General features: G+C 31.7%; 1 protein-coding gene across 1 annotated transcript in view; it reads right to left on the reverse strand.

Annotated features, from left to right (window-relative positions):
- The window catches only part of LOC129226494 (plasma membrane calcium-transporting ATPase 2-like), a 272,244-nt gene that overhangs the window by 202,383 nt on the left and 55,994 nt on the right, over positions 1-13,867 (reverse strand).

Genomic DNA, 13,867 nt, shown 5'->3' on the forward strand with positions numbered 1-13,867 from the left:
TCTCACTTGACTGCTTTGATGTCCTATCATTTTATTTTCCCACCGCCACCCTCCGCACCATCACCGTCGACCGGGTCCTGACGATGCTGCTCCTCTAGCGAAAGCCGTCTCCAGGTTGCATCCATGTCCTACACACACGCGCATACATACACAACTACACACACAACTACACACACACACATACATACGCCTACACACACATACACACACGAATACACACAGACACCTGCACATACACACACACACACACACACACACATACATACACACACACATACATACACACACACAGACAGACAGACATTTTTCAAAAATAGTCGAAATGGACTCAGCACACCTCAAAACGTTCGAATCCGTCAAAATTCGAAATTCGAAAATTTGCACGAATCCAATACTTTCTTCTATATATTAGATATAGAAGAAAGTAAAAAGGCAGGAATAGCAAAAACTTTGTTTCATCCTTCAGCCTCTGCCTAGTACTGCTACCTGTCATGGAGAAGGTTTTGTTTTTTAAGTCTATACATTGAGTTTTATAGAACCAGGACGGATTTTAAAGACTTTTTTTTCTCTTGGGTTCAAGTAACCCATGGAGGCTCAATTAACCCCACTTTACGGCACCTGTTATTCATTATAAACAAAATACAAGAATTTATAAATAATATAAATCTTGCGACATAGCTACTGCAAGATCATATGAAACAGGAAAAAACTGAATGCTCTCTTAGTGTTAAATTTTCAGGAAATAAATTTATAGTGACGTAATACGCAAAAGCAGGACATTAACATAATGAAAGGAAACCTACAACACATATTTATTGGCAAGATCGAAACACATGCAGCCATTTAATGAGACTTAAACTACCGTGGGCAGCTAAATGTCAGTATATGCATAAAGGAGTTTTCAAAAGATTTGAAAAAACGCGATTTGGATTCAATACCAACAGTAAGGAAATGGTGGAATTTAACGTTTTTTTTTTTTTTTTTTTCGCTTTTTTTGCTGCGGAAACCAAATAAGCAAGCTTGTACAATGCAAATAGATGACAAAAATGTAAATAAAAAAAAAAGAAAAAAGAAAAATAAAGAAAAAAATTGCAGTTACTGCCCGTTTCCTACCCTCAGCAGTATGTCTTTACATTTATCACTGATTTCTTTACGTTCTACAGGTACAGTTTGGAAGCAACTTAACTCAGTAAGCTTTCTATAATGGAACTATAAAGTACCGCTGGTAGAGAAAAGTTTAAAAATGTGAGATAATACGCCAACCAAACTGAACAAAAACCAAGAGCTCCGTTAGAATGTGTAAGAAAAAACGACTAAATAAATATATCAAGGCATCAAAAGTCACTCTAAAGTACAAAACTAAATTTTCACTGATTTCGAAGCTCAAGGCAAAACTTACAATGCGTGTGGTCGTGTAAAGCAAAAATATTCCCTCTGAAACAAGCAAAACTACAAACAGGCAAACTTCCAAACGATTGAGGCAGAGTTAAATAATTTTAACCGAGCTGCAGATTCGCGAAGTCAAAATCTTTGCTGTGCTTTCTTTAAGAGAAAATAATATGTACTCTGTCCTGTTATTCTCCCTTAAATCAGACATAAATATATTTTGTATGAATTAGTTTTGTCTATGTATAATCTAACGCACGCAATTATAATAAAAAAATTTAGATAAACATTAATTTTTAAAATCGGTTTGATTCCAGATCAAAACAGTAAATCTATAAAGAAGGGGGGGGGGACATCCTGTGTTCAACTATATTGACTTCTAAAAAGTAAGTTTACAGATATTTCCAAAGGAGACATTTGCAGGCAAATAAAAATACTTTCAAAATAAAAACAAAGTATGGAACTTTGCATTATTTATCGAGTGTTTTCCCTTCTTTATTTTATCCTATCAAAGTATGATATGAAAGATATTTTTAGAATTTCTATAGACCTGTGAAAGTAACTGTTCAGAAAACATTACTGTGCAGATACTGTTTCAATAATGCACTGTGTTGATACTCTTTAGAATTCCAATGGACATTTCTCCAATATCTTTAATGATAGAATATTTTAAAGTTAAAATCTTTAAAAATGCGCATCGAACTATATTTATCGATAACTAAAGATATTTTAATTTAGATAGCATTTTAAAATGTAAAATTTTACCTAGATATTATATGAAAGGTGCGATTGCTCATAAGATTGACAATAATGTAAATAGGTGTTGTACCGAAGAAAACTTATAAAGTAAGCAAACTCACTTACTTGTTAAAGAAATTCCAAAAGGTAATCCATAATGACTTGGCCCAAACTATATCCATAGTCTGAAAGTTCCAGTAAAATATAAAAAAGAAACATCCACCGTTGCCACTACATCTGCTCAAACAGATTTACAGTTCAATATGGAAATGGTAATTCACAGAGCAGATTGCTTATAATTCGAAAATGGCACGAAAAACTAAATTGTAACATTTCGCATGCACAAAAAGTCGATTGCAATTAGCTTAAGTTCAATACAGTTGCGTATCCGTCCCTCGTTAATCCGTTCCTCGTTAATCCGTCGAGTAGTGCTATCATGTCCATTTGAAATTTTTCCTTAATCTCCAAAACATGTACAGCTTTTTCGGAAATTGCTACAGCCAGTAAGTGTAGCGACATCCAGTGTGGCTATGGTCAGACTAAATGAGGCATAGATCTTGAGATATTTGCAAAAATCAAGTCATTGGTCTCATAGCTCTAAATAATGATAGATAAAAGCAATTGGGTGAAAAACATGAAAATCAAGAATTTAAAAAGTAGTTTTTAAGTTGCATAGCGAAAATTGGCTTGTAACACGGTGCAATTTGAGTACTAAATGGTATTCGGTATACTAGGTACCCACTATAATGCTTTAAATCTTCACTATTTTCTACAATTGAATCGATAATTTCAGACAGGGCGTAAGTCCAATGGATTTCCGAAGGGCTTGCGCCCTGTTTGAAATAATATATTAAATTATGAAGTAAAAGAATTATCAAAATCAAATATTAGAGCGTTTTGAAGATCAAAAGGAAAAAAGAAACTAAAAAAAATCAAGAAAACAGAAAAGTGAAAGACTTTTTTACAGAAAAAACATTTAAATCACCTAAAAAATTTAACCGAAAACTTTTGAAATTAAAGTTATTTTGTTGAGTATTTGTCTATTTTTTATCTTATGTAATGTTAGACAAATATGTTTTAGTATCAAGAAAGAGAAAATTTCATTTTGTAATTAATTTTTAAAGTATATAATTGCGTAGCTGATATGGAAAAATAGGATTAGGTAACCAAATTATGCTCACTCTAATACCTTTAGTAACACCTCTACCTATATGACTTGTTCTTAACTTAACGTAGAATTTCTTATAAATGCTGGTTTTACGGGATTATTCGTTTCCGACAAAAAGATATAATTAAAAGAAAACTTATTCCGGTTATTTGCTTTAACAAATGCATAATGATTACATTCCTCATTTTGCATACAATGCCACATTTTTCGAAAGACATTAAAGCATCTCTGCTTTCATTAGTAACTCTACTCCTTCAAACAGTTTATACTAACTGTAATACGTGAATTTCGTAAATTAACAACATATGCAAATTCATTTTGCATTAAATATATTTGCATATTTTAATGCTCATTTATATATAACTTATGATCGGCATAAAGAATTAGATTAATGAGTTCGTTTACTGAGAAGTAAAGTGGTTTAAGTGAAAAAAAGAGTAAAATGAGTAAAAAAATGATGCGTTTAATTTTTTTCAAAACCACACTGGATAGCAGCATCTGTTACAGCCATAAACATATTGATTATTTCTCCAATTATTTGTGCTAGATATATTTTAATTTCACTTTTGCTACTTACACATGTCTGTTTACAGATGCTTCTATTTATACAATACGATTTACCAAAAGGAAAAAATAAGAAAAAAATATAGCGAACTGCTTTTAATTACAATGATAAAAAAATCGTTTCTAGTTTAGCTAAATGTGCTCCAGCTAGAAAATTCCTGAAAATCATATTAATGTGCATATAAAAATAAAATAATTAATTAACCACTCATACAATTGACATTTTGAGCACATTTCAAAGCGTCATTCCCCTGTTAATAAATATGCATTAATCAGATTTATGAAAATCAGAATGTCTGATTATTATAAATCAGACTTTCCTTAATTCACCAGGGAAAATTCACCTAAATATATGATTAAATTATTCTTAGAGCCATTATTTTTAAAAATTATGGAAAAAATTTAAATAATAACAAATGAAAACATAATGAAGTAAAAATGAATTGAAATATCTAAAAAATAAAGATATTCTCTCTTTTATCTAAATGGTAAGTTTTTGTTGAATATATCAAAAATTTAAACCCAGTTTATCGAACGAGCTAAAAACTTAGAGAAAACTATTTGCAAGTATAAGCCAAATAAAAAGCAAAATTCGACAAAATAGTTATAGCTCATGCATAGAAAATCCCATATGCAGAAACTGGCTTAAAAAGAGTTATCGGTAGCTCAAAACCAAAATAGCAAGAGAACTATTTTGTCTTCCTTATACGCTTATTACTCATGCTGGAGTCGATAACATTTCATTGGCCGAAATGGGGGGAAAAACTAGGTCACGGCAGCGACTAGTCATTTCCAATGATTTTAAAAGTTTTCTGCGTTCGATCGTAAACCCCTCGTTTCGTGGATGACGAAAATAGTTCCTTTCCCAAAAAAAGTTTCATTACGTGGTTTGGGAGATCATCTAAAATGCCTTCTTCCTTAACTGTTTTCATTTTTTCCCAATTAAAGCTCAAATTCCGATCAATAATTTAGGGTTTCTTTTTAAATATTTACATCTTATTCGCGCTTAAGAATTTCTTTTCTGAACAGTGTTTTTATAGACTTCTTTTCAGCTTTGGTGTTCTTCGTAATGTTGCTTACGGAGAAACATTAAAAGAAACAAAAAAAAAAAAAAAAAAAAAAATCTCCGGCAGTTGGTGTTTTACTAAGTACGTGTTTCTTTTTTTTTAATTAGTGTTGATGCTTTGCGCCTAAAAGAAGTTGAAAATGGCCACTAGTTTGGAATAACAAGTGTTTAATCTAAACTATTTTTGAAGTATGGTCCAAAAATATTGTATTTAACAGACTCTAAGATCATCAAAACTGATTGGATATCATTGAAATTTAAATTGATTTCACATTGAAATTTAAAATTTCTTTTCCATCAGATAAGAGACATGTTAAGCTTTATATTTGCGTGGAATTGCAGAATCTAGTTAGAATATATATTAGTAAATGGTATTTTTCCAGTATGTGTTGGTATTTATTAATTAGTGTTGATGGTTTGTGCCTAAAGGATGGATAGTTGGAAATGGCTACTAGTTTGGAATAACAAGTGTTTTACCTCAGTTTTTTTCTTTGTGGTCCGATCCAAAAATATTGCATTTAACAGGCTGTAATGGTCATAGGACCTGATTGGATAATAACTTTGAAAGTTAAAATTGCTTTTCAATCTAATAATGTATATTTTAGGATTCATATTAGCATTGAATTGCAAAATCTAATCCTCATATAAATAATAGCCAATGATCGAGTAACCCACGTGCTTCAACTATGAAACTCGCGCCACTGTATGATAATTTGATATGTTTTGGTAATGTTTAACATGCAGGGAAAGGCTTTTTTGTGACAAGGCTAAACTAGATCCGGTAACTTAACTGTTTTACTGGTAAGGAATGAAGGAACGAAAAAACGGTCAATAATGAACTTGACCTACTGGAGTTTAGAGTTAATCCACTGGAGTTAGGGTTACAATTTCAACTATCAAAATATCACCAACCAGGCAATTGCTTGGTTCAAATGTAGAAGAGTAGTAACTATTTTCACCGGTCATACCTTGACGGGCGACTTTCTAGTTAAAATATATTAGTAATTGGTCATTCTTCAAGTACGTGTTTTCTCAAAAAAAAGTTTTTATTCTTTGTTCCTAAAAGAAGTGCAATTGAAAATGGCCACCAGTTTGGAATAAGAAGTGTTGTACCTCAGCTATTTTTGAAGTCTGATTTAAAAAGTATTACATTTACCAGACTGTAAGATCATCAAAACTGATTGGATACTAACATTAAAATTCAAAATTTCTTTTCAGTCAGATAAGAGCTATTTTAAGATTCATATATGTGCATTGCTTTTCAGAATCTAATTAGAATATATGAGTAGTTGATATGGCCAAGCACGTGCTTCTTTTTTTTTACTTCCTTTTACAAAAAAGGAAGTATTGTATTCGTGAAAAAAATTTCACTCAAAAACCGACCTTAATTTCCATTTTACTCACCCCCGAATGAATGTTGAGGTTTTTTTTTCGACTCGACCCCCCATGGATACGTGCCCAAGAACGTATAGACACGGGAAATATCCGTTTTGACGATTTCCAAGTTAATTACGACGAGTTTTCTCATGACGTCTGTATGTACGTATGTGCGTATGTATCTCGCATAACTCAAGAACGGTATGTCCTGGAAAGTTGAAATTTTGTACGTAGACTTTCATTGGGGTCTAGTTGCGCTCTCCCCTTTTGGTTGCATTCGGGTGTTTCTAAATGCATCTTTTGCCCCTTTTTGGGGGAAAAGCATCGTTAAATTCTATGTAAACTCAAGTGGTGTTATAATTTGTCGGACACTTGGCGATATATCGCCAGTCTTTTGCTCGCCAAGTTTTGTCGCCAACCTGGCGACATATTTGGCAATTTTTTTCTTTTTTTTAAAATCTGGTTTCAATTTGGCCACTGTTGGTGATATTTAGACCGTAAACTATTGAATCACATTCAAATTGCCAATAATGGGAACATTACATTAAATTGGAGTAAAAGAAAGTCATGTGATGCACACATCAGCTCGTTTTTAATTGGTGTTGATTTGTGCCTGAAATAAGTGCAGTTGAAAATGGCCACACGTTTCGAATAACAAGTGTTTTACCTCAGCTATTTTTGAAGTCCGACCCAAATATATTACATTTAAGAGAATGTAAGATCATCGAACCTGATTAGATAGAAAGATTGAAATTTAAAATTTCTTTTCAATCAAATAAGATACATTTTAAGAATTATACTTGCATTGAACTGCAGAATCGAATTAGAATATATGAGCAGTTAATGTTTTGCCAAGCACGTAATTCTTTTTTTTAAAATTAGTATTGATGCTTTGTCCATAAAAGTGTAGTAGAAAAAGAAGTGTGGTTGAAAATGGATGCCAGTTTGGAGTAACAAGTGTTTTACCTCAGTTATTTTGAAAGTCCGATCCAAAATATTACATTTAACCGACTCGAAGATCACTGAACATTATTGGATAATAATTTTGAAATTTAAAATTTCTTTCCAATCAGATAAGAGATAGTTTTAACTTCATATTTGCATTGAATTTCGGATTCTAATTCAAAAATATTTCATCTCACTTATTGAAAGAGCGAGCTAAAAAAATTTTTCATACAATTGTTCATCTATCAGATGAGAAACGTTCGCAATGAAAACAATTTAATTACATTGATTTGTATTAAAATTTATACGAACCTGTATATTTTTGAGAAGGTAAACTTAAAAAGTCAGTCTACTATGAACAATGAAGTGAAAAAGAATTACTTTACAATAATCTATTCTTTTATATTAGATTGAAAAACGGTTCCATATATAATCATTTTATGCTTTGTATTATAAATATTATAAACCTGTATTTATTTATTTCATTAAATAAATCTTGTTTGTAACGTGCGAGTTTAGTTAAATTTTAATAATAGGTAACTAGATAATGTTGTGTTGACTTTCAGTCATCTTTTCTGTTAATTTGCTACAGCTTACACAGAACTTATAATGTGAAAACACTGGATGTTAACCGGTTTTTATAACCACCACTTCACATATAGGCGAAGGTTGCCGTCAATGAACCGGTTCTATGACTAGACTTCGAAGATACTTTCCCCACCAGAGTGTTCTCAGGCATGAAATAAGTTTTTGTGACTCTTTTTGTCTCAAAACAGTCCAATGCAGAATCAGCAAGGAGCTTGAATCAATACATCATATTGTTGAAGATTCAAATAAGATTTCTACTCCTCACTTACTAATGATTGAAATTTATATTTGTTTTTACATGCTTTAAATATTACTGAACAACTAAATGAGAACGTTGACTTGAATTGGAGTAGACCGTTGCACAATTACGCAATGGGCACGTTTATGCAGTGCATAAACGTGCCCATTGCGTAAACGTTCAAAAACCTGTTTGAACTTTTCTTCAAAACGAATTATAACTGGAGATTCAACAGTCATAACAGATTGATGCTGCTCCCTAGCAAATATCCTCATAAGTTTTTGAGAATCAGTCGAGCTTCGGTCTAGCATGCAGGAAGAATAATATGTTTTTTACCAAGTCGAGTAAATTTTGAGCTGAACGTTTTGAAGTACATTGCTAATAAATAATATACTAAGTTTAGAAATAACAAATACATATAAAATTAGCAGACTTTTATCCTTTTTTGGGAATTGTATTTGTATGAGCTGAAATGTAATTGAATTTTTTTGCACGGTAAAAATAAATCCAAACTTGGCGACGGGGCATGTTTACGCGTTGACGTCTTAGCACCTTCACGCACGTTCTTGCTGTGTCTTACTTCTAAACGTGCCCTGACTTTATTTTCGCTCCGAATTGTCTAAACATTTTTTTAGTATTTTCAGGCTATTTAGTTTTGAAAATCACCATTTAATTTTTAATTGAGTTACAAAATTTGTATCTCATAGCTTACACTCATATAGTGCTGTCTTCATGCCCGTCCAGCTTTTTGCTACACTATTCAGTCTGTAATGAATTTGCTTCATTTAAAGGATGGTAAGACATTATGTTCAAAACACAAACAGAATCCCGTTAGGTGTCAAAATACATACAGTAGAATCCCGACAAACGCGAGGGATGCGTTCCAAGACCCCTCGTGTAAGTCGAAATTTCGCGTTGTGGAAAAGGGTATGTGTAAAAGCTTTTAGAAATAATACCCAATTATTTTAGACACTTGCAAACACCGCCTCAAACTCTAAAAAAAACCATTTCTTAAGTATACATAACCGTTGTTTGTTACATAAAAAAACTGAATTTTTATTTATATTTAAAAAAAAGTTTTTTTCTTCCTTTTACAAAAAAGGAAGTATTGTATTCGCGAAAAAATTTTCTCTCAAAAATCGGTCTTAATTTCCATTTTTCTCACCCCCAAATGAATGTTGAGTTTTTTTTCGACCCGACCACACGTGGATGCCTAGGAACCTACAGACATCCGAAATATCCATTTTGACGATCCCCGAGTTGATTACAACGAATTTTCTCGTGACATCCGCATGTACGTATGTATGTGTGTATGTGTGTATGTATCTCGCATAACTAGAAAACGGCAGGTCCTAAAAAGTTGAAATTTGGTGCGTAGACTCCTAGTGGGACCTAGTTGTGCAGCATCAATTTTGGTTGCATTCGGATGTTTCTAAGGGGGTCTTTTGCCCCTTTTTGGGGGATATCATTGTTAATTTCGATGTAAACTTAAGTGATGTTATAATTTGTCGGACACTTGGCAATATATCGCCAGTCTTTAGGTCGACAAATTTTGTCGCCAACGTGGCGACAAATTTGGCGATTTTTTTTCTAAACTCTAAATTTGATTCTAATTTGCCACTGTTGGTGATATTTAGAGAGTAAACAATTGAATCACGTTAAAAATGCCAATGATGGGGAAATGACATAAAATTGGAGTAAAAGGAAGTCATGTGATGCACACATCAGCTCGTTTCAACATAAAATACTGCTACGACGCACAAAATTAATGACCAACGGGAAAGAAAGACTATAAAATAAACCATTACGGTGCATACAGTATGTAGCAATAAAAACAAATGCACTATATTTGTACTGTACAGTAGATCTAATAATGATATTTGTAACTTTTAAAAGTGAAGATGACGATTTATGCTGCGTGATCAAACCGTTATTCTTATATATTGTTAAATACGCACTACAGTTGCTTCAACAGTTCTTTTATAACGTTTTCATGTATTGCACCCCCCCCTCCTGGTTTCTTAAATTCACAATACCAGAGCAGCTTCGAATTTCATAATTTTTGCATTGAGATACTACTCTGAACTTTTACGGATTTCCGTTTCTTAACTTTTAATTTTCAAATGGAAGATTCACTCATACCTAATTATCGTGTTACCTTCAACGAATTTTATAGTTGTTCAAAAGCACAATCTTTAGCTTTTCTTTAAGTGTCAGAAACGTTCTTTTTCTTTCTATCTTCACAAACTTTAAATGAAACAGCGATCTTAGGTGTCATTATATTTTGTCAACTTTTACATTTAGTATGAAATAAAGAAATTGAAAATGAGGAGTAGAGTTATTTGTATAAGCGATATTCAGAATAGTACGGTGTGGGAACTTTCGCTCTCAGTGATGCTAAAGGAATGAAGGTCCGTTCACGAAAAAAAAATCTTTACGGGTAAAAAATTCTTTACTGGTGAAAAAATCGCGTTATAGCCATTTCGCGTAAGTCGGATCGCGTGCGTAAACGTGCCCCTTCTCTGGGGCAAATTTACGCAACTGACTTAGACTCAAAAATAATTTTTTCAATGGTTAAAAACACAAACTGAGCAACAACTGAATGTACCAATTTTGACTCCATTAACTGTTTTATTATAAAACCGCACTGTCTAAAATTTCCTAAGTTAAACATACAATTTAGAAAATTCATTTAAAAAAATCCTCGTAAATGTGCCCCGGTTTACCCTACAATTCCCCATTTTAAAGTTTCATGATGAATCATCACGGCAGTGACTACTATGAAAACATTCAAAATGACGCAGTTGCTATTATCGAACCGCTAAGCGTTTCCATGAATGAACCAGCTAACATTGTCATTTATTCATTGAATTTGACAAATATTATTAAGTTTCGCAATTATTTAAGTTTCAGTTCAATTATCTTAAATAATCAGTAAATCTTTTTTAAAAAGGGCGATAATGATGAAAAAATAATTTTAAAGAAAGTTTTGGAAACTCCCCTCAGTTATTATATTTTCAACTTAAAAACTTGTGTAGTCGATTCAGTATTTGTAAAGGTAAATTTTAATACAGAGTAAAGTACGTTTAATGTTTGAGAAAATTACTAAAATAAGTAAAATAAAGCCAGAGGATAACTTAGGGAGTACGTGCCATCCATAGCAACTGGTTCCCTTGAATGGGCCACATGCTAAAATATCTCTTTTTTATTTTTATTCTTTATTGAATACATTTAACATAAAAGCGAATATTTTTATTAAAGGAATATACTGAGTAATTATTCCTATGGTCAATATAATGTTTGAGCCTGAACTACTTTAAAAATGTCAAAAATGTTATGTGGTACATTGACGGCATCCTTCCCTAATACCTATGATCTATGTGCATAACCACAAACTATTATTTATAACTATGTTGTTATGAAACTCAGCCATGTTGATTTGTTTCTGGCTTAAGCCTAAATTCTTTCTATGCTTACCTAATTTTTTTGCATTTCATCTTATGATAAGTAAAACACGACATCTTGTAATATATACTTTGTCATCGTATTTTTACATGGTACTTTTTAAAACTACAGTACATACAGAAGGAACATTATATAAATAAGGAAAATTGTATCTTAAAATAAATCTTAATTGAAACAATTTTTTTTATGTTTGGTTATAAATTCACGCCTTCAAAAAAAAAAAAAAAAAAAAAAAAAGAAAGAAAGAAAGAAAGAAAAATTTTGTCACTTTTTCTTTGTGGGGCAGAGTGAAAAATAAAATATTTTTATAATAAAATATATTTTATTCAATTATAAAAAAATATTTTGATCAAATGAATCAGTAATTTAAAGGTTGAATCAATAAATGAAACAATAATGAAACAATAACCGAATAATTAAATTGATTAATTAATTAATACATAAAGAAAAAAATGAATGAGTGAGAAAACGAGTGAATGAATAAGAAATTAAGAATATGAATGAATAGATTAGTGAAACACTAAATAGAGGAAAAAGAAATGAATTAGCCAAGAAAAGGAATACATGAGTGAATTAATATATGATTGCGTAAGTAAAGGAAAAATTTCTATATTTCACTTCACCCCATCCTTTTTTCCCTGCATGCTATTGATTAATTGTATACAAAATGTTTAAAATACAAATTTGCTTAATGTTATCTAAATAAATACAGCATCGAACATAAGAAAGTCTCAATAAATGTTTGAAATGTTGTTAAATAGAACCTTAGCATTTAATAATAACAAAAAATAATTTTTGACTAACAATATTACGATATGAGTATCAATTTCTGAAAAGTCTATATTGTCATATGCTTTGATTTTCGGTAGCAACTTTTTCCTAACCGGATAACTTGCAAAACTACAGAGTCTATAATGTAACACTAACACATAAAATGGAGTTAACAAGCTAAAAAACATATTTACGTAAAATTTCAAGCGTTTATTAAGAGTAGCAGTTTTTTCTAGCTACATTTAACACCAAACTAATGAACGTGTGTTGAAATATCGTTCAGAAAATCTTGTAAAACTTTTAAATCGTCATCAAATACATAGAACATTGATATATAATTAATTACGTGATTAGAACTTAATGGATAAGTTTTCCTCAAGTATATTTTTCTTATAAAAATTTATTGGATGAAATAAATTTGTTCCTTTTTATTTAATTTCAAACAAAAAAATATCAACTGAACAAATTTAGAAAACTTTTAGGATAGAAAGTGAAACCTAAGTTTTACTGGCGGATGTCCAAATTCGGAACACCGAAATGACTTATCCAAAAGCACCCTCTGGCGTCAGACGTTTCGCTTACAATATCGTAGATTTCCGGAAGGAACAACATAAAAGAAAAATGAAGCAAATAATTTACTGTCGACAGATGGTAACAGAAAAGTTTAAAAGATACGTGTGTATTGTTTTAGTTTCGAAACTAGTTCTTTTGGTGAAATTAAAAACTTCTTTCTCTTTGCAAGCATATCACACAGTCACTGTCTCTCACATACAAGGAAAAAGGGGCATGACGAAATTAACTCTCGTTTCAGTGCGTATAAGTGAATTAGTTTTGTTTATAAATGATTTTTTTTACAATAAAAATGTATAATAAACTGAAATGAGTGCAAATTTTAGAACAAGTATTTTATTATTAGTGATGATATGATATTATTAGCGATATGAAACGAGTAAAATATGTAAGATTTTCAGCTTAACAAGTGGCAAACTTATTTTTGAATATAAAAAAGGTAAATCACAGCGCCTCACTTCCCGTAAATTCAATGTACATTTGTTTGTTTGTTTTTACGTATTTTTCAACGCTTCGGGACCTACAGTACCATATTTTTTCATCTGCTAACGAGAGATATCCCGAGGCTCCCAAGTTTAAAGGGGCCCGAAACTGACTTTTTTGAAACAATATTTTAAACTTTGACAAATTTTGAACTCAAATGCATTCGCTAAATTTACACAAGATTTTCTCCCTCTACAAGTCGTTAATTAATTTTACCCAGCATATAGAGAAAAATTGAACATCTAATAAAAACTTGGCAAATGATAGTTTGGAAAGGATCAGGAAAATGATATATTTCGGGAATTCGTTGCTTATTCTAAACGGAAAACATATTTAATAAAGTATATAGGGGAAACCCGGCTAAAGTGGATACCTCGGGCAAAGCGAATTTTGCCTATAACTCCCAAATAATTAGTTGGCCGGCAGCCGCGTTGTCATAGCCACGGTCGCCTGTTGCCGTTCCTTGTGCGGCAAACACGTCGGGACAAGTTCGCCTCACTCGACGCCA

Source organism: Uloborus diversus, chromosome 7, assembly GCF_026930045.1.
Source record: "Uloborus diversus isolate 005 chromosome 7, Udiv.v.3.1, whole genome shotgun sequence".
Classification (NCBI taxonomy): domain Eukaryota; kingdom Metazoa; phylum Arthropoda; class Arachnida; order Araneae; family Uloboridae; genus Uloborus; species Uloborus diversus.